This window comes from Pinus tabuliformis, chromosome 7, assembly GCF_031772625.1.
Source record: "Pinus tabuliformis cultivar Carrire ecotype Pingquan chromosome 7, CPIR1, whole genome shotgun sequence".
NCBI classification, from domain to species: Eukaryota; Viridiplantae; Streptophyta; class Pinopsida; order Pinales; family Pinaceae; genus Pinus; species Pinus tabuliformis.
Genome location: NC_142293.1, coordinates 503079962 through 503107572, shown reverse-complemented (window position 1 = coordinate 503107572; position 27611 = coordinate 503079962).

Below are 27611 nucleotides of genomic sequence, written 5' to 3'. Positions count from 1 at the left end.
TAATTACAACCCTTTTCCTATTAGCTTCAAATAAAAAATATTATAAACTAAAATTAAATTAAAATATTTTTATTGTGAAATAAGTTATGGTTTTTGGGCATGTGGTATTGATAAGGCATGATATTTGCCCATGGTATTGTAACAAATCCTATTTACAAGTTAATAATATCCATGGTAAAGTGGGTGTGAATATTGATGGTTAAGAATCTTGTCATATTGTTATAAAATATTTAGATTGTGAAATAAGATATGATTTTTTGGCATGTGGTATTGATAAGCCATGGTATTAGCCCATGCTATTTTAACAAGCCTATTCACAATTTCATAATATCAATGACAAAGCAGGGGTGAATATCCATGATTAAGAATCCTATCATATTCTTATAAAATATTTTGATTTTGAAATAAGTTATGTTTTTTGGGTATGTGATATTGATAAGCCATGGAATTGGCTCATGATATTGTAACAAAGTCTATTTCCAAGATAATAATATCCATGGTAAAGTGAGAATGAATATCCATGGTTAAGAATATTTTCATATTGTTATAAAATATTTTGATTGTGAAATAAGTTATGTTTTCAAAGCATGTGGTATTGATAAGCCATAGTATTGGCCCATGGTATTATAACAAAACCAATTTTTTACAAGTTAATAATATCCACTGTAAAGTGGGGGGTGAATATCCATGGTTAAGAATCTTGTCATATAAAATATTTTGGTTGTGAAATAAGTTATGGTTTTTGGGCTTGAGGTATTGATAAGCCATGGTATTGGCTCATGGTGTTGTAACAAAACCTATTCACAAGTTAATAACAAAATCAAAATATAACAAATTGAATTTATTATTTTTATTATTAATTGAGCCAACATTTAGAATTTTGCACTCATCCCCATAATTTTGAATTTTATTATTATTATTACTATTATTCTTTAACTAAGCCCATATTTAGAATTGTTTACATACTTACATTACACCTACACATCTACTCTATACTCTATAAATATTGTATTTATTGCTTTTTAGGGAGGGAAGTTTTAACATTTTTGAAAAAATTCAACCTTAATTTTGATGTAACAAAGCCCTCCTAATTCCAATATTCATTTACTTTCTAAAACAAGTAGTATATTTTCACTTTTCATAGGGCGGAGGGAAAACTAGTAGATATTTTCACTTTTCACAGGGCCGGAGGGAAAACGAGATTGAAGAGAGTTGTGAATTAAATTTTCACTTTGCATAAGGCGGAGGGAGCGAAAACTAGTAGCATATTTCACTTTTCACAGGGTGGGAGGGAAAACGAGATTGAAGAGAGTTGTGAATTAAGGTTTTACCAGTAGCAGATTGATATCGAACCCCACCATTAGATCTTCAATCCATTAATGGCACCTAGGTATGTTTCATTTCTAACCTCGCTGCATTTACAACCCACTTTTAGTCTTCTTCCACACAGGGAGGAGTACACACACCTCAGATCTCTGGTTCAAAATTCACTATTTTTTTCATCCTTGCTTTTAAGTTTACGAGTAGCATATTTTCACTTTTCACAAGGCGGGAGGGAAAACGAGATTGAAGAGAGTTATGAATTAAGGTTTTACTAGTAGTAGACTAATATCAAACCCCACCATTGGATCTTCAATCCATTAATGTCACCTAGGTATGTTTCATTTCTAACCTCGCTACATTTCCACCCCACTTTTAGTCTTCTTCCACACAAGGAGGACTGGTTCAAAGTTCACTAGTTTTTTCATCCTTTCTTTTAAGTTTAAGAGTAGCATATCTTCACTTTTCACGGGGTAGGAGGGAAAACGAGATTGAAGAGTGTTGTGAATTAAGGTTTTACCAGTAGCAGACTGATATCGAACCCCACCATTGGATCTTCAATCCATTAATGGCGCCCAGGTATGTTTCATTTCTAACCTCGTTGTATTTCCACCCCACTTTAGTCTTCTTCCACACAGGGAGGAGTACACACACCTCAGATCCCCCACCATTGAATCTTCAATCCATTAATGACGCCTAGGTATGTTTCATTTCTAACCTCACTGCATTTACACCCCACTTTTAGTCTTCTTCCACACAGGGAGGAGTACACACACCTCATATCTCTGGTTAAAAATTTACTGTTTTTTCATCCTTAATTTTAAGTTTATGAGTGGCATATTTTCACTTTTCACAGGGCGGGAGGGAAAACCAGATTGAAGAGAGTTGTGAGTTAAGGTTTTGCCTCTTCAATCCATTAATGGTGCCCAGGTATGTTTCATTTATAACCTCGCTGCATTTCCACCCCACTTTTAGTCTTCTTCCACATGAGGAGGACTAGTTCAAAATTCACTATTTTTTTATCCTTTCTTTTAAGTTTAAGAGTAGCATATTTTCACTTTTCACAAGGCGAGAAGGAAAACGAGGGAATATAGGTAAAAGAATATGTGTTTTTCCTTCTTTTATGGTTTGTCTCTATAGAGTTGATTTTACTGGGTGTACATTGTATGAATCTCAAAATTTCTCTTTAGGAAATCGTATTTTTATTCTTTCCAAGAAAAACTCTCTGGGGAATCCCAATGGATGTTTCCCCACATTCATGGATGGCATCCCTGGTAAACCCATCGGCATTGACTAGTGCACCTCACCCAAGGGATTTCAAACAAGGCACCTGCCAACATAGAACTAGCCAAATACCTAGTAACATTAATGACATTCAATTGGGCTAACCCCTTGGGCCCAATAAATCATAATCAACTACACTATTTTCCATATTAACATATTGATCCTATTTAACATTTTGTTAGAGTAACCATAAAAATCCAAGCTTGTTCCTATTTTTATTTTGGTTTTTAATTCCTTCTTTAGTGTGGTGACAACTTTATATGACAGTATAAATGTTTATTTTTGTCAGAGTATATCTTGAAATGTAGATGCTCTCTTACATTCTACCTTGTTTGTTATGTATTGATGGAGTTCAGTTTCATTAGTTGTGACCAAAGAACTATGTCAAGCATGTATACAAGGATTCTTGTATCACTATTTATAAACTGAACATTGTCCTTAAACGAGAAAAGTAGATCCTTAATGCTACATGTTTGTATCTCAGGGAACTTCTAATCCTAATAAATGAGGTGAAATTTAAGTGTTTCCAGAATCCAAATATCAGGTTTTGTGAATTCACTCATATATGGTCTTGGAAGAGCGAAGTGAAATTTAATTATTTCCAAATCTTAAGTTTTGTGAATTCACTCATATTTGGTGTTGGAATCTTTTGAGCACACGGGAATAATTTCTTTTAGTTGCATTCAAATTTTCCAAAAATATTACTAAATTTATCCCTGAAATGGCTTTGGGATTGAAAATTTTGTAAATATTTTAAGGGAAACAACCAAAAATACTTTTTCCAGATTAGAGTTTTATAACACTAGGTACTAAAATAGTCTTCTATTTTTTGTTGCAAATGTCCAATAGAGTCTTCCCAAAAACTAATCAAAAAATTAGGTAGATGCGCTGGACGGACTAAATAATTTTTAATGAATAATCACTTAACATAAATGATATATTAGGTTGCATAAATATATAACTTAGAAGCATGAAATGAATAATAAATCTCAACGATATTGACATATTCTTAATTGAGTTAAATGAGACCTAGAATAACTTTGATTAGAGGGTGTTCAAAAAGGCATAATTTTGTTCTAGTTGGATAGATTTAGAACTAAAAATCAGTAGTTTTCTTGCTTGCATAACTTGGGAAGATTTTTGTATCTCAAGTCTCAACCTTATTGAATAATATGATTTATGCCTTGCAATGTTGATATATGTTGTGATACCACTTGCTAGTAACCTAAACACTTTGGATGAAAATTTAGTTGTGAATTTTACTTGCAAAAGATATAAGTGAAAATATAGATTAATTGTCCCTTGTGTAGAATTTCCTTGAAATTCTGCTACTGCTTGAATGAATAAATCTGAAACTAATTGTTGCGTGAAGACAAAAAATATCTCTACCAATTTGTAGTGGAATAGAACATAAATAAAATAAAACACAGTCACACTATAGCAAAAAAAAACAAAATTTTATAGGGAACCCAATTGGGAAAACCCTCTGCTAGCTGTAGAAATTTAAAATACTATCCATATTAGACTTTGAGACACCTTCTTCAAGACCAGGTTCATCGATGCTTATTACTTTCCATATTCATTTTCATAAGCATTAGGGTTGTTGTCTGTCAAATCAAAGTAGCTAGAAAGTGTCTCTTTGATTCCAGAAAGCAAATCAGGATCAACTTCATCCAAGAATCCCCTAGAAGGCTCATCAGTAGCAAGAAGAAAAGTATTTTTATTTTATTTTATTTCATCATATGCATCCATCATAATCACTGATTTGTCTTCATTTCTTTCACAGCCATTTTCAATGTTAGATGCTAAAGGTAATTTAGTATGATATAATCCTTAGGTAGCCAACCTCAGACATATTGTTGGTTAATTTATGTTGTTTTAAGTTTATTGAATTTGATTTTTATAATGAAACTACTAGAAGCGTACTAGAATGGGTGAATTGATTATCTTGATGACAATGTTATGGTTTGATCTAGTCCTTGAAAGGAACTTATAGTTGATGGTCAAAATTTCACATTCCTTTCATTTTTGTATCTTCAATATAACAAATATCTTTATGTTATAGCCTCTAGCTAGATATATACAGTAACTGCCACTCAGAAGTTGGATGCCATCATTTTGGAGCTTGAGCTTACTCAACGTAACTTTGTTTGAGTTGAAAATGTCATTAGGTCTCATTATATCGTCAATTGCAGAGCATGAATCCAATTTACCTTTGTTTCAGTTAAAAATGTAATTAGATCTTGCTATATCATCTTTTGTAGAGAATGAATCCAATTTCTCATAGTCCATTTGCTTGAGGTATAACAAAGCTACTTTAATTCATTAAACTTACTTTCCATATTCTATTTTCTGATTGTGATTCTGCAAGCCACATCTGCATTGGAAAAAGGGCATATTTAATGAAGTGTGGAAGGAGAGGGAAGCTTCAATTATGTCCTTTTAAACTTTCTAAGGTATGTAATAAAATTAAAAAAAAAAAAATCTCCATAGAATGTTGTGCTTTAACTTTTTCTTTTGATAATGGATTATTTATGTGATCTCCCATCTCTTACACACAACCAGAGTCCAGACATACATGGGTTTTTGGGATATGTGGACAATGGACAGATTTACACTAACCATTTATCTAGAAATTTACATTGTAGAAGATCAAGCATTTACAGTTGAATATTTCCTTGCCACTAAATGAGAGTTGAAGAGTCGGACTCCTATTTTTCAGGCATATACCTCACTTTTAAATCAATTTATTGCTGACTCTATATAGACCTTCCTTGGGAGGGAAAAGCATGATCACTACCATTGCTTAATCTTTCTGTAGACCAAGTAAAGATTCCAAATGTGTATAAATTAGTGACTCCTTGGAGAATCCCAAGAGTGGCGCTATTGTAGCAACAAGAAATTCATTTATTTTGAGTTCTTCATTAGTGCATTGATAGTATATTGTTTATTCCATACAATATCTCAACAGTGTATGATCAAATTATAGTTAAGCCTATCATAATATTTTGACTTACCCTCTTTTAGAGGGAAACTAGAGTGCCTGTCAAGCTTGCACGTCACAATTGTATCATGCAAAGTTTACCTGGGACAAGTTTTGTGGATCTAAGAAGCAATATACCTGTTGGAATTCAAGAGGTAACAATACTGCAAAGTGGGAAAGAGGTTTCACAGTTAACCTGGATTTCACATTATGGTTGGAATCGGTTTTTTGGCAAGATGCTGGATACCCCAACTTCATTTTTATGACTGAGTCCAAGATTGAATCCTTCGAGATATTCCTTGCTCAATTGTCATTAAGTGATGGATTTTCTCAGAAGTGCTGCACACCTATAAACTTTACTAGAGTTGTTCTTGAGTCTTCGGAGATAGTTAGATTTTCAAAGCACGGATGTACAAGAAGAGGAGAAATAATATGCCCAGTTAATTTGAAGTTATCTACCTGTGAATAGGGTGTTCCCATTCATAAACCTGATGACTCGCTCTACTTCTTTCTAGTGAACAACTTTGGGACTTGCCATGAATCGTGAGACAATTCCAACCCCATAACTATAAATTTCTTATTTAAATCTATACCCAATAGATTAGAATCTGCACAAGGAGAACTCCATTCTTGTTTCAAAAGAACCTGCAATCGACTTGTACCATGCTATTTAATCTTTTCTATGTTTATTTGCATCCTTGGTCTATGAAATAAATATGCAACAGGCTACCTTACATTTTCTATACTAATACTACTAAAAAATAATAAAGTATGCCCAAATATATCATTTCAAATGATCTATGTAGCTCACCTTTTGGTTTTCAATTATCGAAGTTGTTACCTATATTGATGAGAACTTCTACAACTGATACCACAGTGACAATATATGTTATAGTTTTATCCGTGTTTCTCTAAAGGTGTTTCTCCTTCAATAGAGCAGCAATACAATGTAGTTTCCATTTAGGGGAGAAGTGTACCCAGTAGCAACCTTGGCCTGTGTGTAGATGGGTTGAATGCACATTAGACTCTATCTGTTGTTTTGAAGGTCTTTCTCCTTCAAAAATACTTCATCTTAGTAGATAATTTCGGTCTGCACCTTTAGTAGATGCATGCAGCCTTGGGATACATGTTGTATATTATAGTTTTCCTATGAGGTTGTAGCAGCGATGAAATAAGTGCATCGATTTTAGGCATATTTACTATGCTTTTATAGTTTGACTTAGATGCTCACTTTTCTTAATTTAGGTGTTTTTCTTAGTTCTGTTTTATGCACAGATTTATCTTTAAGAAAAGTGCACAGTTAAAAAGGTTTCTATATTTTGAGTAGGGGGCACACTTCTAGGTAGGAGGCACTCTATTCTAGGAAGCTTTTGCCATATAGGTTAGGTGCTTTATCCAAGAATCCTAAGAGGCGCTATTGTAGCAATAAGAAATTCGTTTATTTTGAGTTCTTCATTAGTGCATTGATAGTATATTGTTTATTCCATGCAATACCTCAATATTGTATACAACCATATTTAGTATGCTTTTATAGTTTGACTTAGAAGCTCACTTTTCTTAATTTAGGTGTTTTTCTTAGTTTTGTTTCATGCACAAATTTATCTTTAAAAAAAGCGCACAGTAGAGAATGGTTCTATATTTTGAGTAGGGGACACACTTCTAGGTAGGAGGTACTCTATTCTAGGAATCTTTTTCCATGCAGGTTAGGTACTTTATCCAAGAATCCGAAGAGGCGCTATTGTAGCAATAAGAAATTCATTTATTTTGAGTTTTTCATTAGTGCATTGATAGTATATTGTTTATTCCATGCAATCCCTCAATATTGTATGATCAAATTACAGTTAAGATTGTCATAATATTTTGACTTACCCTCTTTTAGAGGGAAACTAGAGTGTGTGTCAAGCTTGCACGTTACAATGGTATTATGTAAAGTTTACCTAGCACACATTTTGTGGATCTAAGCAGCCAGATACCTATTGGAATTCAAGAGGGAACAATACTACAAAGTGAGAAATAGGTTTCACAGTTAACCTACTTTTCACATTATAGTTGGAGTCGGTTTGTTGGTAAGATGTTGGATACCCCAACTTCATTTTTATGACTCAGTACAAGATTGAATCCTTCGACATATTCCTCGCTCAATTGTCATTAAGCGATGGGTTTTCTCAGAAGTGCTTCACATCTATAAACTTTACCAGAGTTGTTATTGAGTCTTTGGATGTGGTTATCTTTTCAAAGCACACACGTACAAGAAGACGAGAAATAATATGCTTGACTAATTTCAAGTTATCTTCCTGCAAATAGGGTGTTCCCTTCCATAAACCTGACGAATCACTCTACTTCTTTCTAGTGAACAAATTTGGGACTTTTCATGAATTGTGAGACAATTTCAACCCCATAACTATCAGTTTCTTATTTAAAGTTATACCCACTAGATTAGAACCTGCACAAGGAGAATTCCATTCCTGTTTCAAAATAACCTGCAATCGACTTATACCATGCTATTTAATATTTTATGTATTTATTCGCATCCTTGGCCTGTGACATAAAGACGCAACAATTTACCTTGCATTTTCTATACTAACACTCCTAAACAATAATAAAGTATGCCCAAATCTATCATTTCAAATTATCTATGCATCTCACCTTTTGGTTTTTCAATTATCGAAGTTGTTACCTATATTGATGAGATCATTGACAACCAAGGGCACATTGACAATATCTGTTAGAGTTTTATTCGTGTTGCACTAAAGGTGTTTTTCCTTCAGCTGCACTACAATACATTGTAATTTCCATTCAGCAAAGAAGTGTACCCAGTTGCAGCCTTGGTCTCTGTGCAAATGGGTTGAATTCACAATAGACTTTATCTATTGTTTTGAAGGTGTTTCTCCTTCAATAGTACTTCATCTCAGCAGATCCTTTCAATCTACACTTTCAGCAAATGCATACAGCCTTGGGGTACATGTTATAGATTCCAGTTTTGTTGTGAGGGTATAACAACGATGAAAGAATCACATCAATTTTAGGCATCTTATTGTTGTTGTATGAAATCATGCTTGTCTAGTGTTTCCCAAACTTTTATAGAGCCATATTTATTATACTTTTAAAGTTTGACTTAGATGCTCACTTTTCTTAATTTAGGTGTTTTTCTTAGTACTATTTTGTGAGCAGATTTATATTTAAGAAAAGTGCACAGTAGAGAAGGGTTCTATATTTTGAGAAGGGGACACTCTTCTAGGTAGGAGGTACTCTATTCTAGGAAGCTTTTGTCATGCATGTTAGGTGCTTTATCCTAGACAGAGTTCCAAGTCTTTGCCTCCTTGACAAAGTCCCTGTCAGGCAAGACACCAATGGATAGAGATCCAAGTCCCTAAATTTTCCAAAACCCCACCTGACCCTAACTATGTAGCCTAAAATCTTTTACATTCCAGTCATCTCTTGTTGTGATTTCATAGAGAGAGCCCTCTCTGGTTTGGTAGGGCTAGCTACCAAAATAAAAGCTTGGTCTGTGGTTACCTCCATCAATCTCTTCATCAACCTGGGACATTATGGAGGATAACAAAGGGCATGACAACTAGGGAGTGCTAATGTGTTCTAGTGAATGTAAGGTTCCCAAGTTATGGAAAAATGCAATGCTAGTTGTGAGGTCATGACTGCCAAGGTGTGTTAAGGAATGTTAGGGCATGCTAAGATGTGCCAGATAGTATGAAGACATGTCAAACAAGTTAAGATATGCTAAGTTCTAAGGCATGCTAAGATGTACAAGGGTTACATGTGCTTGCCTCCTCTTCTTCCATATGATATCCACTTATGACATTTCCTTTGCAATATTTGGTGCATTTGATAGTTATGGGTAATTGATAGGTTATAAATGTCTTCAAAGTTTCACTTCTAATTGAATATTCAACTGAACATATTGATTCTCTTATACATAACTATTTTTCCCTCCAACCAATTTTCATAACTTCAATAACCATTAGGTAGGGACCTAAATCTTCGATGTTGCTTTTCTTGTTTAGTAAAATATTGTTGGGACTTTAATTTATTGAAAGTTGTAGAATTTACAATATATGAAGTTTCAAAGTCTAATTTTAAAAAATATAATTCTTTAAAGGGTGCTAGCTCAATGGAAGAGCACCTGCTTTACATGTAAGAGGTTGGTGGCTTGATTTCATCGTGTCCTGACATCCATATGGAATGGCGATGATCAATTTTCGGTGACGGAGGCTCTTTTGACCATCACCAATGAGCTTTGGTGACATTTTTCAACCCTCACAAAAAATATGAAATGGTGACGGTCAATGAACGCCACCATATATACACATCAATAATAACGACTCTCAAAAGTCCATAACTATAAATCGTTGTTGTTGATATGAAATAGTGATGGTCGTTGTCTGTCATTATAGTCATTATTCGTGATAGACATTGAATGTCACCACAACACCTATACTTCTAGCAATGCGGCTTTTGGTGACAGTCAATGAACGTCACCATATATATGCACCAATAGTGATAGCCATTAAGGATTGATCACAAGAAATCATTATTGTTCATATGAAATGGTGACGATCACTATCCATCATTATAATCAATATTCATGATAAACCTTGAATGTCACCATAACACCTATATTTTTGGCGACGCCACCTTTGGTGACATTCAGTTTTTTGTGAACGAGGCTATGGTCCATCACCATTGCTCATATGCAATGGTGATGATCACTATTAGTCATTATAAATCATTATTAGTGACGAATTTTGAATGTCACTACAACACCTATACTTTTGGTGACGCCACCTTTGGTGACGTTCAGTTTTTGGTGACAGAGGCTATGGTCCATCACCATTGCTCATATGAAATGGTGACGGTCATTATCTGTCATTATAAATCATTATTGGTGATGGAATTTGTATGTCACTACAACACCTATACTTTTGGCGACGCCACCTTTGGTGACGTTCAGTTTTTGGTGACGAATGCTCTTTTGACTGTCACCAATGAGCTTATGGTGACATTTTTCGCCCCTCACCAATGTCATTTTTTCTTGTAGTGATTATTCATTTACTAAAGTTACTCCATGTAATGATGAAGATTCTATCTAATATTTAATTAAGAACGTGGAATAGTAATTTGGATAGTTTCCCATGGGTAAATTGTGTAAAAATATTCTAACTCCATTCATTTTCATGCGAGGTTACCAAGGGATATTACAAAGCCCCTTCGTTTTTGGTAAAAGTTAAAATTTCATTCAAAATCAGTATGGATTTTGAATACCATCTTCCTCATTAAATTTGTTACTATCCATGATAACAAGTAATAACTGTATCAGAAGTTAGGGAATATTTCAAATATTTGATGGAGACATAGTTGAATTCACCACTATACATCAAAATTTTAAAATATTTTAAGAATTTCCAATTAAACTAGGATGATATTTCTTATTGATCAAATTTAAGCTTTAAAAACTATAAAGATGGTATCTAAATTAAATAATTGACTTCACTTTATACGTCATTTTTTTATAAAATATTCTGAATCAATATTTTATAAATATTCCAAATTTACAATCAAAATACGGATAACCTTCAGTACCAATCAAATTTACAATTTTAAAAAATGATATAGATAAAAAAGCGGACAAAGTCTCACAAATGAGTTTTTTTCTCCCCATCCCAAATATTAAATTGTCTAGGAATGAAAAGAGAGACACCACTTCATCAAGGGTGACTCTGTTGGGTGAAAGAATCTCCTATACACACCATCACGTACACCCCAATTCATCAAGGGTGACTGGGTTAGGTGAAAGAATTTTCTGCATACAACAAAGATCCATTTTCAGCATGTCATGATGGGAATTTCTATAATTATATTATAATAATAAAGACATCCACAACCATGGTTTTATAGACTATTTTTAGTCATGTTGACATTAAAATATCATTCATTCATTGAGCAAGGCTCATTCTACAACTAAGTATGAGGGGATGTGTAAGTTTGTTCATCCATCTATGTCTCTTTAAAATAAAAAATAAAAATAAAAATTATGTTTTAAATAGAAAAATGATGTCCCTTATAATATTAAAAAAAAAAATATGTTGTAAAGTATTAAGCAAAGTCTTTTGGTAAAAATCACATAAGAGAAATTTTGGCCGATGCGTTTCGAATCAACAAGTGTGGTTCATCATTAGGACCAGATAGATCTAGTCTTGATGATGAACCACACTTGTTGGTTCGAAACGCGTCGGCCAAAATTTCTCTTATGTGATTTCTACCAAAAGATTTTGCTTAATTCATTATGGATCACAAAAACTTGAATACAAAAATGTTGTAAAGTAATTATAAGTAAAAAAAAATGTGAATCATATGGTAAAATCTTATACTTTTCAAAAATATTTCAACAATAGATTTAAATAAACTATTTGAAGATCTATGTTAACTAATTTATGTGGATATCAACTTCATATACATCTATATATAGAAAAAAATATGTTTTTTATGGTTAAAATTTTTATTTGGTCCTATATATACTTTATTTAGCATTCAAAAATACAATTTAATCAATGAAAAATAACACATTGTATTTTGCATTCTAAAAAAATTTGCACATGAAGAAATTTGATGCCTTCGGACTCATGTTAAATCTGATAAATCCGTACTTAAAATAAACCTATACTGATTGTAGTAGTACTCATAAATAATAAGTTGATCCAAACAAAAATTTTTACAGACATTAAAAATTTTGTTCAAAAAATAAAAAAATAAAAAATAAAAATTGTTCCATCTCGAAAAACAAAAGAAAATCTCGTGTCAGATAAAATATTATTGCGCACATCCCTTGGAGGACGACGTGTTGGCGTGAGAATTCCAACAAATCCTTTAACCGGAAAAGCAAGGGTGGTTTGAGTGGGAGTGCAAGACGACACAACAATATAACATAAAGTCGTGTGTTCGATTCATTTCCTTTCCGTGAACTCCTGAAGCTAAATGTAACAGCCGCACTGGTATTCATTTTCGTTTAATGTCGGCAATTTGCAGTGCTTGATTTACGTCAATGGTCACCACTGAGCAAAGGTGGAAAATGGTGGAAATTATTCGCAGCTATTTAAGTGTCACTTGACCATTTAAGTGACAGCGGTTGTGGGTTCAAATATGTGGAGTTAGCTTTGGTATTGGGATTTGACTATCAAATTAATTGTGATTGATTTCTGTGTTTTTGAAATTATTTCGAATTTTAATTGAAAATTAGAAAAGATATAAAATACTTATGACTAAAGTTTAGATATTTTTTTAGGGTTCAAGGTTTCAAGTCATTTTATTAATACAAGATAACAATTTTTTTTTATTCATCTAAAATAAAACTAGTTGATATGATATTAATGTTGGTATTTAAATCATTTTTACATTTTATTATATATCAATTTTTAAGATATGGGCTTGGATGACCTCGACCTCTAAGCCTAGCTAGAGCTTGCAAAGGTAAAGATCCTAACCCCATCTCTAAGCATCAAGTTAACATCCTCAATAAAGCTTTTCTCAAATCTTGGCACAAGTACAAAAATCCTCAATAGGAAAAGTAAGTGTTAGTATGCTTGGAATTCATGTCTTTCCCTTAAAAGAGATAGAAAAATGCCAAAAGGATGATTAGAAAAAAGGAAGGAAGAGAAACCAACAAATATTGGATGAAATGAAAGAAATCTTGGTTAACTCAGGCATAATTAAGTTGATCTAAGAGGTTTACCCCTTCAATACCACTTCTCCTCCATGAAAATTATATCCTGGAACATCAAAGGCCTCAATTGTAAAGGAAAGCAGAGACTTTTGAAAGCAAAGTGGAAAATAAATCATCTAGATTTTTTTACGATACAAGAAATAAAAACTCAATAGGTGGCGGTATCAATCAACTAATAAAAAAAGGGGACAACATTACCAACAAGTAGCAATCAACACCTAGGGACAACCAGGTGGCTTAGTGATCATCTAGAACTCTCAAGAGGTTTTGGTTCTCAATATGTTTGCCTTTTATAGAGTTTTGACCATCCAATTTCAAATTATAGGCTCCTCAGAAACTTGATTTCTTTCAAATGTCTATGAGCCTATGCTATCTAAAGACAAAGTCCAATTTCTTAACTCCATCAAGTAAATCAATCTTCTCATCTCCCTAGGGCCCTATATTCTTGGAGGTAACTTAAACTTGATCAAATCACTTGAGGAAAAGAAGGGAAGGATCCAAAAATTAGAGGGGGATCTTGTTTATTTCAAGAATTAATGGCTTCCTCCCCTTTACTAGACCTGGATACGACCAACAACATACAAAATTTGAACAACCACTCAGGAGGCTTGTAATAAATAGCCTCCATAATGGATAGAAACCTCATCTTGGAAAATATAATGGCTAGGGATATTTTCATGGGAGCTTCCATCCTCCCAATTCATGGATAGGATCATTGGCCAATCCAATTAGATATTGACACCAAAGCTCGACCAAAATATTGGCCCTTCTACTTGGAAAGATTCTTGATCCATCACCTAACGGTTTAGGAGAGTATCAATGAATGGTGGGATGAAATGGAAATATAGAATGCACCACCACGTAGCACCTACAACAAAAACTTAAACACCTCAAAATTCAACTCAAATCTTGTAACAAAGAGAAATTTAGAAATATCCTTCAATCCAAGCACGACCTAGATATCTAAATGGAAAGCATTCAACAATTAGCAATCCACAAAAGCATATCTAATTAATTAATTAAGGAGGAAACTCAAGTCCTCACATAACTTGGAGAAAGGTGCAGGCAACAAGAGATCCTTTGGCAGTAAAAAATCATGAATATGCTGGTTAAAGGAAAGGGAGATAAATATGGCTTTGTTTCATAATTTGATGCTTCAGCGTTGCCACCATAATGGAATCTACTCATTAAAAATTCTAGAAGGAATCAAGATGCAGGAACATGATGACAAGGTGCACAAATTAGTTTAGTTATATAGGGATATCTTGTCTGGACCAAAACCACAAAGTGATGAGGCCATTCAGAAAATTACACAACACATACCACCTCTAGTTACCAATGAATGGAATGAAATCCTCCCTTGAAAAATCACAATGGAAGAATTCAAATCGGTAGTCAATTCGATGGCCAAAGACAAGGCCCTAGGACCAGATAACTTCCTCTAAGAATTTTTCAATGCTTGTTGGTCAACAATCAGACATGATCTCTAGGAAGTTGCAGAAGAATCGTGAACATCTCAATTCATTCTAAGAGCTCTCGATGCCACCTTATTTAACCTTGTACCTAAGAAAAACAATGTGGAAGATCCCAACAACTTTTGCCATATAGCCCTTTTTAATGTCATATATAAAATAATCACCAAGATAATAACCAATTGGCTTAAACCCCTTCTCTCGCATCTTATCTCACCTATGAAAACATGTTATGTGGAAGGGAGAAAAATCATAGATGGAATTATGATTTCCCATGAAACCATGCATTCCCTACAGATCTCCAAAAATTAGTGCATGTTGTTAAAACTTGACCTTTCCAAATTTGTTGACAAACTCAGTTGGTCCTATTGTTGGTAGATTTGGCACTATGTCACAGGTGTTGTCCTTGATGGCAACTCACTCAGATGACAGATCATAGTTCAAGTTCTCAGAATGAAGAAAAAGAGGTATACACAAGTTGCCCATTGATCAAGCCGCGTATACACGCGGGTTCATAGACCAAAAAGGCGTGTATGCGTATACACGCACTTTCATGAAAGGAAAGGCACGTACATATTGGAAAACTTGGTTTTGGTCCATGGTATTTCGACCCATGGTATTGGTCAAAGGTATCTTGTCTGAAGTGTTGACCCCAGGTATTTGGTCCAAGGTATTGATCCTAAGTGGTTTTGGACCATGGTATTGAGTAAGGCCTAAGACTATAAAAGGAGGAGAAGATCATTAGGCAAATGCACTCAAGTATTGAATATCTAATGAAGAAGCGGATCTAGAATACAGGTCATTAGGTTATGTTGTATAGCTGGATCTGAATCAAGGATGAACCTGAATGCTTGATGAAGGATAAGTTCTATTGATGGGTCAAGATCTTAAGGCTTGAGGAGAAGTATCTTTGTGTGGTTTTGATCTTTTATCTGAATAAATGGCGCATGTCGTAATCTGTAAATCTGATGATCTGGGTATAGCTGATGTATGAATAGTTGTAAAGATTAAATCATCTTTTACAGATCTGTACGCAGGTTCATTATAGCAAAGGTGTGTATACATGCTGGTTCGACGTTTCAAAAGTGCGTATACATAGGTTTGCCTTGATACAAGTGCGTATGCACACAGGTTCGTCACATTGAAGTAGCATACACGTCATAAAATATGTTTTAGCTACTTCTATTTGTTGTTGTTGTGTTCTAGGTTCTAGCTTGGCTTATGGTTACTATTATTGTATTCTGGTTACAACATTCAGAGAAGTGATTGTTTGATTCAGTTTTGGTTGGTGCAAAGGAGATTGGTTGATGCAGATATATTTTTATGTTTGATTGATGTTATTGATGGATCCAAACTGAAAATTTATGAAACATGGTCCCTAGAAGAAAAAGAGAAGGTTGTAGCCTTTTGTAGGTCAGCAACTACGTATTAGTAAACACATAAGCTAGTACAAGAGCTAAGGGGATTGAATCTCCCTTCCAGGAAAAGCTGGAAAATGAGAGAAGGTTGTAGCCTTCTGCAAGTAGAAGCCTGCGTACTGGTATAAGATTGCACCAGTACAGAAATATTGTAAAAAGAAGTTTCTTATTAAAAGAAGATAGAGATGAATTGCAGCAGGTGGTTTTCACCCACATTGGGTTTCCACCTTATATCTTGTGTTCTTGTGTGTGATTGTCTGCTCTATTTTTACTGTACCTGGTTATTATTTATATGGTTCTGATGCACAAATTAAAGATCAACATCTGATGAATTAACTAAATTATAAGTCTGCAGGGTATACGCTAGTTTCCTTAACTACAGTTGCGTATATACGCAAGTTTCATTAACTGAAGTAGCATATACAAATCTGATTGTGAAATGAAATATTATTGACTTAATAATACTGATTCACCCCCCCTCTCAGTATTATTTCCAACAATTGATATCAGAGTAGGTCCTTCAGAAGAAGCTTTATCGCTTGAAGGAAGATCTATCATCATGAGTAACTATGAAAGAGAGGCATCCATTAGACCACCGATCTTTAATGGGAGCAACTTCATTTATTGGAAGGTAAGAACCACAGCCTATCTTCAATCTCTTGGAATAGATGTCTGGGAAATCGTAGGAGGATATGCATTTCCATCAGCAATTCCTACAGATACGGCAAGTAAAAAGCAATATGAAAACAATGCCAAGGCTATCAATACATTATTGGGGAGTCTGTCACAATTAGAATTTGTCAAAGTTATGCAGCTCAAGACTGCCAAAGAAATATGGGACAAGATCGTTCTAAGCTATGAAGGAGACAACCAAGTAAAACGTGCAAAACTGCAATCTCTCAGAATTCAATATGAAACTCTCAAAATGCACAATGATGAAAGTATAGCTAATTACTTCTTACATATAGATGAGATTGTTAATCGCATGAAGAACTTGGGTGAAGAGATAAAAGAAGTTACTTTAGTTGAAAATTTTTTAAGATCTTTGTCTACTAAGTTTGAATCAAAAGTTTTTGCCATAGAAGAAAAGTAGGATCTTCAGAGTATCACTATGACACAGTTGCATGGAATCTTAACTGCTTTTAAAATGAGAAAAGGAGGTCCATCGGACATGAGAGAAGCCGCCTTTAAAGCTTCAGGAAGAGAAGAGCTAAATGAACCAGGACATATTTCAGAAGGAGAGGAAGAGGCAAACTTTTTCAAGAACCTTCAACGCGGTTCTGGAAGATTCAGAGGTAAACTAACTTTCAAATGATTTGCTTGTGGAAGAGTCGGTCATTATGTAGCCAAATGTCCTCATAAAGATAAGCTTAACGTAAGGAATCAGCAAAATTGAATAGAAAACAGAATGTAAGTAAGAAGAGCTACTATACGGATGAAGATAGCAATCGTTTATCAAATAGTGATGAAGATGAACATGGTAATGACTATAGACTTCTTATGGCTTTTGAAGATGATGATTTCTTGGATGCTTTAGATGAAGATGACCTTTATGAAGAAATCTCTAAACTCAAAATCTGTTTAGAAGAAAAGAATATGATTATAGTTATTCTGACATTCCATCTTGTTGAAAGAGAAAAACACAATGAAAAGTTAGAATGTGAAATTGTGGGTCTAAGGAAATATATTGAGAAAACAAAAGCTCTGAATCTCAGATTTTCTAAAGGATCAGAAACTTTAGATGAAATTATCAAAGTGCAACGCTCTCCTCTGATAAAGACAGGTCTTGGATATACTGAAGAAGCATCGCAGAAGCTGTCAACCTCCACTAAAATCTATTTTGATGTAGCAAAGAGAAGTCAACAATTTGACAATCGTCAGCAAAGGCATAAAGTAGATCACCAGGTAAATCAGGTTCAATCTACTTCAAGGATGAAAAAAAGCTACAACCAACCTCAGGTAAACCATACTCAATATGTTTCAAGAATGAATCACCAGGTCAGTAGATTCGATCATCACAGGAACTACTTTAATGGCCAATGTTTTTCATGTCATAACTTTGGATACAAAGCTGCTCAATGTGTTTCTTACAAGACCATCATGACTAGAGAAAAACGAAATCAAAGGAATGTGACTAGGATCATGAAAAGGACCTACAATAACTTTTCTCCTCTTGAAAATGAAATAGAATGCTCTATCTGTAACAACTTCGGTCATGAAGATTCTGAATGTAGGAGTAAATTTCAGCAAACATATCAGAAGGAGAAAACTTCATTAGATCCGAAAACATGGAGAAGGAAAGAACCACAAATAGAAAGATGTGGTATAGCCTTGTATGTAGAAGGACAAGTGTTATAGACATATTTGGGCACTGCAACCCCAATCATATATGTCCATAAACCAAGGGCTTCTAAACCCTAAAAGTGTTGTTTCATACCCTAAAGGAACAAGGTCAACTGATTACATCATCTTCCAGAAGTTCTCCATGAAAAGCTACTCAGAACTGGTCAAAACTGGACCATACAGACAACTCCATGCATAGCGTGTGATGCATCTCACCTATTACACATGGGGGGTGCGATGCATACTGGAAATCCCTTCTGTAGGGTGTGATGAGTGAGAGCAGAAAAATGGCAGAAGCAGTGTGCTAGGTGGAAACCCAGAGAATCTTCTAGAAACTGCTCATATGACACTTGCCTCTCTGAATTCAACTAGGGATGAGTAAGAGATTTGAAATCTCCAAGTGGAACCAAGAACTATCATTGAAATGACACTAATCAAAATCCCAGAAGTTGACTCACTCTCCTGTAAACATCTATATATGGATCCCTCATTCAAGAGATCCAGAGGCTGGAATTTTGTAATTTGCAAGGAAGTGTTGTTGGTTTCTCTTTGAAGACATTGTTGAGTGATCTTGCTTTGTATGAGGTGAAGAGGGCTTTCATGCTGGGAGGATGATGCTGGATCAAACATCTTGGTTGCAATCCTCTCTTCTACTACTTCTATCAATAAAGCTATTTGATTTTTCCTCCATATGCTTGTATATCTCTAAATCTTGTATTTGTATATGAATCTATATGGTTAATGTATATATGATCCTACATTATTTATGGTTATAGATCTCTATGCTTTGATGGTATTTTGCTACCTTGACTCTACAAGTGTTCTTTGAAGCGATACAAGCGAGAAAGAAGTGGCGAAAGCTCTATCAAAGGAGAGAGGAATCAAGAAAGGAGACTAGTGAAAGACTGAGCTTGGTATTCTCTGCTTCTCTCTCATCTAGCTCTCATAAAGGAAAACACAAATAACTTTAGTTTGTTTGTTTCTAAGATAGCTACCTGTCTTAGTGGGACTAGCAGCTCTGAATGGACACTAGTTTTCCCGATAACAAAATGGCAACTCCACTAGGGAGCGAATAGTTTGTTTGTTTTGTTACTGTTGTTTGCTTTATAAACCACAGACGGAGCCTGAGGTCAATCCAGCTAGCCTTCAAACCGCTTTCGCTATGCAACTGCAAAGTAGATCAACACTGCTTCAATGAATCTCTGGGTTGGTTTATGAATTGAACATCTAGCTTGCAAACATCCTAGGTGCCCTGGTGGTAGCTCAAATAACTTCATTAGATCAGCCCCTATACTTTATGTTTACTGACAATCATTAGCTTAGCCTAAATCCCTGAACTTAGTTGCAAACTATGAGTGAGAACCAAGCACAGTCTCGTCCCTAGACCATCATACTATCTCTTCTAGGAAATTTGGATGCATCGTACCTCCCATGTGTTGCAGGTGAGATGCATCCCTGTTTCTCCGTGTTACAGGTGCGATGATTGAATGAGACTATTTCTGCCTCTAGATTTTGGTTTTTTCTTCATTTTCCTCAGCTTTATTCAGTAGTTTCGCTGTCTATGATCAGTATATCTCTATTGAAACCATCTTCCTTTGCATTATTTAGCCTCCATCAAAAGGAATTGTGAATGTTTTTTTATGTATTTTTCATCATTTACAGTTCTCCTTTGCAAATAGTAGCTTACTCGAACTATCGTCTTTTGATTTGAAAGTGTCCCAAGTGTCGTTTTTAGTCAAGAAAAAGAGTGTCATAAAGCATTCCTCTTTTAGATAGTCGTTTACACTTTTTCCATTGTATTTGATTTGAACCATTATTATTTCAAGTGTCGAAAACAATTTAAAATTCAAAATCGCAAACTGTCGTCTTGACCTTACTTTCGTTTTTTGAAAATAAAATTGTTAGTACTGTTGCTTTGAAAAAAGATAGTTCAGATCTATACTTTGTTTTCTTTTTGTCATTCTCACATTAAGGAAACTGAAAAACAATACATGCATGTGCATTTGCATTAAGACTGCATGTTGAAGTTGATTTAGGAAAGTGCATCTAGTGTGTGCTCTCTACTCTATGTTGAAAGAATTTCATTTCCCTTTCCTTAGTAGCTAGGATTTTCATTGCAAAAAGAAAATAAAAGACTGTTTATCATCTTAGATTGCATATTTTAGGAATTGTATATCTACATCACGCGGTGAACCTTAAAGGAAACCTTCTTAAGAAAGATCAATTGTAAAATAAACTTCAATGAACATAAAAATGCTTTGGAACCTAACGCACAACATCTAGAAGTCTAGGCTAGAGACGTATTCCGGTGTCGTAAAGCCTGGTAACTATCGCTTTCATCGTAGGTTGGGTGATTCCTCCTCTTTGAGACGACAAGTGCTAGTATAGACTTGTGCTCCCACGTATCGTCGAGTATATATTGGGAGACCACAATAGGCTACATCCTTTATCCTTAGGAAGCCATGTCTACCGCCTTATCGATCGCAATGCACTGAACACAGTATTCGGGAAGATTGACTATCATACCGTAAAAATTATTCTGCAGTTTTGTGATTGATTTGGTAATCCCCTCTGTCTAGATTTCCAAAGTAGTCACTTTCGTTCCTTTTCAGACTCCTTAAAATAAAAGGTACATCTGAGCAATTGTCACTTCAGGCTCATTAAAAATTGAAGGCGACTAGAGTCATCTTTAGCTTTTTCTTGACTCTTAAAAATTGAAAAAGCAAGTTGTGTCAAAGCGTCATAAAATTTATTTTAATCGGAATAACGTCACTGTTCCCTCGTTGGTCTTTAGGTTGAGAAATGGAGTCTACCAATCAAGGATTTCCCCTTAGGGGAAATCCTACTCCCTTCTCCTCTTGGGGGGATGTTGGTGCTCCACACATGGCCACATGGTCCCTTCCAGGACTCACAATTGGCATACCGGTAGGGCTTTTCTCGACCTCTATCATTCAAAACACCGCAATTCCTCAGTAATCCAATCAGAAACCAGATGAAGTTGCTCCCCAACCTTCTACTTCATTTGTTTCTCCCTCTCCTTCTTCCTCTTTTCTTGGTGAAGCTAGTAACGCTAAAAACCAAGTAACTGAGAAGAAGAAGAGAGGGAAGGAAAAGAAGAAGAAGAATCCAATGACGAAAGGGGGCAACCGTGCATCGTCTGGCGAAAATCCATACACTACACCTTCCAAACCTAAATCTCCATGTGTCATTTGCAAGGGAGACCACTATCATCGAGATTGTCCTTGCATCCCACGGATCTTGAGGGACTGGTCTCCCCGCTTGCACAATCTGGTGTCTTCAACCGCTGACAATCATGTTGAGAGCACACCGTCAACTAGTGAAAACGAAGTCAATGGACAAAAAGGAAGATCCAAATTTCCTTGTAGACTGTGTGAAGGTGATCATTCCCTCCACTGTTGTCCCTTCCTAGATGAAGCTAAAAGAGTCTTGGATAACCGTTCTACGTCATCACAGCAACTTCCTCCTAGATACAAGAAACTCTTGCCAAGTCCATCACTAGTTGAAAATTCGACTAACACAACGTTCTTGTCGGTCGAAGTACCTATCATTGAAGATAAACCGTCTGAGTCCACACTGGACCAAAGTCAATAGGTCGAAACGAAATTCGACCCATTCTTGTCTTCAGAAGGTCCACCTTCAGATGATACTGTCACCAAAGAGAATGAGAACGAAACCGTTCAAATTGTCTTCGTAAACACAGACTCTGATGAACATGGGGGCAATCTACCCATTCCTTTACTGCAGGAAGGAAGTTTGTCAGATATGTACCAGAGATGTACCCGGCCATTTATTCGGTCCCACCTCCAAGCAACCTAGCCGTTTCCTTCGATTGGAATCTACTAGGCAGACCCCACCTACCATCTAATGTACCTTTCCGAATCATAGTACAAGCTTATAGAATGATCATGTTTGGTACTATTATAGATGAAGGGGCTTTTGTGAGTATCCATTCCTTAACTTCTTAGAAAGCGCTTGGTTCGCCATCGCTTCTGCCTGAGATTCGAAATCTGACAGGCTTCAACAAAGGAACCAGTCGACCGTTAGGGATCCTTCCAAATTTGCCTATAACTTTGAGAAGGAAAACCGTTCATCTAAACATGATGGTAGTCCAAGGACCTCTAGATTACAATCTACTCCTTGGACATGACTACATTTATAGCATGGGAACTATCGTTTCCTCACTCTTCTAAGTGATGTGTTTTCCACATGAAGGTAGAGTGGTCCACCTAGTTGACTGGCTTTCATTTCCTGGTTCAAACATAGCTATTAGTCAAATGCCATCCATAACTGGTCTTTTTGCACAAGGAATGTCTAATCAATCTCCAGTCCATCGACCTGATGATCACGAGTGATTCGGTGATTGTGATTGAAATCCAAGAGGCATGCGCCCTGGTCTGCTTCAGCAGAAAAAACCCCAGATATAAGGTAGGTTTCTGTGTAGGAATATGACTAGTCTGATACCCCTGTCCGTTTAGGAAAACAGATTTGGACTGGAAAAAGATTACCTCGTCAAAGGTTATGTGATTGGGACTGACAACAGTCACCTTTGTCTATTTCAATGGTCATCGCCAAGGAAGTGTTTTTTTTATGACGCGGGTGGAACAATCTTGCTAATGCAAGAACTTCCATATGGTGACTTGGAAACTCTACTTTATACCTAGGGGCATGCAAACCTTTTTGTACGCAAGTGAAAAGCGACCAGCGTGACTCTAACCCCATAGTCTTACTAACTTCAACTGCTTAAGTTAGGTGATTGGTCTGATCCACCATTCACCTTTGTCAGGACCAACAGAAACGGAAAAGCAAAGGAAATTGTTTCTCGCTGAGAGACTATCCTACCTAACCTTAGTAGTTCTTTAACCCTTAGGACAGTAGTTGGTCGTTCCTATATTGCATGCAAAAAGGCTCAGAAACAAAGTTGCGCATGGGGCAAGCTACCTAAAAAATGAACCTATTGATGAGACGTCCTTATTATATGACTGGCACGAGTAGTTTTACGCAAAGTTCAAGCTCGTTAAAAAATAAACCTCGCCATGAGCAGTTTTACGTGAAGTTCAAGCTCGTTAAAAAATAAACCTAGCAATGAGCAAATGTTCCCATAAGAGTTTAAGCTCATTAAAAAATGAACCCCACCTCTGGTAAATAACCATTGCAATCGCATGACTATCAACTTTTGAACCTTGGTCATGTTCTTACCATCACCTCCACTCTTTTTTAGCCGATCATACGACTCCATTTGATTGTTTACCCTTTTGAGGAACAGCTGCAACGAGTGATTCTATTAGCCGCCTTCTTTACACTGCCATGATTGAAAAAGTTCCAAACCTTACCTGGAACCAACAGCTATCTAAAAAAATCACTCGTTCCTCAAAAAAGGAGTCTCATTTAAGCTCATTTCATTTGACTCGTAAAATATGAAAAGATTGTCGAGAAATTTGCCTCTCCAGCTCGTTAAAGCAACAGGAAGTGCCATCCCTCCTCTAGATTTTAATATTTTTGGACTTGAGGGATTATTACACAAAAATATCGAGCACTTGTCTTGTTCAGCTCATTAAAACTATCGAAAAGTCATCCCTTTCGTATTATTTTACACTTTTTCAGACTTAAGGGATTACATTACGAAAAAGGACCACTGGAGTTTCCTTTCCGTCCCTTTTTAGACTCTCTAAAATTGAAAAGGACCGAGTTATCTATGTCGTTAAACTCGTTAAAACTATAGCGACAAACTTGTCCATGCAGACAAGAGCAAGTTTCACTGTTGCTAGGCTCATTAAAACATAGCGATAGGTTTTCCCGAAGGGCAAATTATAGAACAAGAATATGTTATCTTCCTCAAGCTTGAAAAAATTAAAGAGGTACTGGTCAGCAATGACTAGGGAGAAAGTGAAGAAAACTTGAATAGCTTCACTGGTAGTAGGTCGCTCTTGAACATGACACTTTCACTCTGTCACCATGATTGAGTCAGGTTGGGTTATTCCGTTCACCGGTCATATCACCATTGGTCCACCGTACCATCCACCCTGGGGTTAACACTACTAATCCATTTCAGTGTCACCAGTATGTTCAAGAGAAGTCACTCAGAGAATTCACCAACCTAGCTAACGTCTCATCCATTGCAATACCTTTACTCTCCATTTTTCATGATCGCCACGCTGAACCTTGTATCATCAGATCGTTTTCACCTCCACAAAATCATTTGCTTCATTCCGTGTCGTAGATGTGGGATTCATTAAGGCCCTCCTACGATGGGTCACTTCTTGTTGACATCAGCTCATTATCCAAGAAGTTGACTTAGGGACAACCCTTTCAGTATTTTGAAGCTTGCATGCCTCAATGGCAAGTTTCTCACTTCTGGCGATAGGTTTACATCAATGGCCTTCGATCGAAAGATTTTACGTGGTGTTCGAAATCAGCTCATGTATTCACACCACGTGAATTGTACTACAGTACCTTGAGGGTCATCATCATTATCGGTGATTCCTCTCGCACCTATTAACAGCTTACATCATTGGCTGGTAATCAGGTGATGTCTTTCCATGTTCGACGTCAGAACATCTTTTCACATGGATCGACTTGTACTTCGGGTGAAGATTGAACGAGTTTGAAGACCCCAGATCTAGTTTCATTCATCCGGGCTATGATATATTCAGGAAAATAAAGACATAAAATGTGCAGCTGCACAGATAACCATCCAAACTAAAGGATGATGGCTCTACCAGAATCATCAGTCTGCCACATAGACGATTAACTGTCTTATGTACATGAATATGAATTTATAAAGCTGAGCATGGGAATGCCCGCCTCAGCTAGATCATGAAAATGTTATGAAGATAATGTATTGTATTTTATCTTATTACAAGTCACCTTCCAATTCGAAAAACCTCGGATCCTCATTATAAAGCATTTCACCTGACATCAAAAGATTTACAACCTCATGCTTTAGGGGGCAAATTTTATAGACATATTTGGGCACTGCAACCCCAATCATATATGTCCATAAACCAAGGGCTTCTAAACCCCTAAAAGTGTTGTTTCATACCCTAAAGGAACAAGGTCAGCTGATTACATAATCTCCCAGAAGTTCTCCATGAAAAACTACTCAGAATTGGTCAAAACTGGACCATATAAACTGCTCCATGCATAGGGTGCGATGCATCTCACCTATTACACACAGGGGGTGCAATGCATACTGGAAGGCCCTTCTGTAGGGTGCGATGAGCGAGAGAAGACAAATGGTAGAAGCTGTGTGCTAGGTGGAAACCCAAAGAATCTTCTAGAAACTTCTCATATGACACTTGCCTCTCTGAATTCGCCCAGGGATGAGTAAGAGATTTGAAATCTCCAAGTGGAACCAAGAACTATCAGTGAAATGACACTAATCAAAATCTCAGAAGCTGACTCACTCTCCTGTAAACATCTATATATGGATCCCTCATCCAAGAGATCCAGAGGCTAGAATTTTGTAATTTGCAAGGAAGTGTCGTTGGTTTCTCTTAGAAGACATTGTCGGGTGATCTTGCTTTGTATGAGGTGAAGAGGGCTTTCATACTGGGAGGATGATGTTGGATTAGACAGCTTGGTTGTAATCCTATCTTCTACTACTTCTATCAATAAAGATATTTGAGTTTTCCTCCATATGTTTGTATATCTCTGAATCTTGTATTTGTATATGCATCTATATGGTTAATGTATATATGATCCTACATTATTTATGGTTATAGATCTCTATGCTTTGATGGTATTTTGCTGCCTTGACTCTACAGGTGTTCTTTGAAGTGGGACAAGTGAGAAAGGAGTGGCAAAAGCTCTATCAAAGGAGAGAGGAAACAAGAAAGGAGACTAGCGAAAGACTGAGGTTGGTATTCTCTGCTTCTCTCTCATCTATCTCTCCTAAAGGAAAACACAACTTTAATTTTTTTGTTTCTAAGATAGCTACCCATCTTAGTGGGTAGCTCTGAATGGACACTAGTTTTCCTGATAACAACAAGAAAATCAATGGTATATTGACAGTGGATGCTCAAAACACATGATAGGTGATAAAGAAAAACTTCAGCCATATAATGCCTTAGAAAAGGAAAAGAAGGTCTCATTTGGAAATGACACTCTTGCTGTCATAAAAGGTAAGGTTCTGTTCTCTTAAAAGAAAAGGTTAAAGCTGGAAATTTTATGTATGTTGATGGTCTTAAGCATAACCTATTGAGTGTTATTCAAATGTGTGATCAAGGAAATGAAGTAGTATTTCGATCAAATGGATGTGTTGTTAGTGAGTTTGATACAGGAGAAATCATGATCAAAGGCATAAGAACTCCAAACAACCTATACATACTCAAGTGAGGACAACAACAATGCTATCTAAGCAAAAATGATGAACATTGGCTATGGCACAGAAAATTGGGGCATTTAAGCTTCCCTCAAATAAGGAAGAACGCAAATACCAGGCTATTTGTAATTTTCCTGATATCAGCATTCCAAAAAATACAATATGCAAGTCATGTCAATTTGGTAAGCAAACCAGAGCACATTTGTTGGAGAAGGAAGGATCAGCTAGTAAGCCTCTTGAACTTGTTCATACTGATTTATGTGGTCCATCAAGGAAAAAGTCACCTCGTGGAGAAGAATAATATATATTGTTCATTGACGATTTTTCCAGAATGTGTTGGATAGGACTCCTAAAGCATAAAGATGAAGCATTTGAAAAATCCAAGGCCTTCAAAGCTTTGGTTGAAAATGAATCAGATCGCAAAATCAAATGCCTTAAATCTGGTCGAGGAGGGGAATTTACCTCGGATGAATTCTTCGACTTTTGTGAAGAACATGGAATAAGAAGAGAATTTTCCACCACGAGGACTCCTCAACAAAATGAAGTGGTAGAAAGGATGAACAGAACTGTTCAACAAATGGCTTTGTGCCATGCTAGATGACTTTGAAACTCTTGCAACCTTCTGGGGTGAAGCTACATTTTTTGTCGTCACTATTCTCAACAAAACAAACGTTCGAGTAAACAGCGCTCAAACTCCACATGAACTTAGGTATGGTAA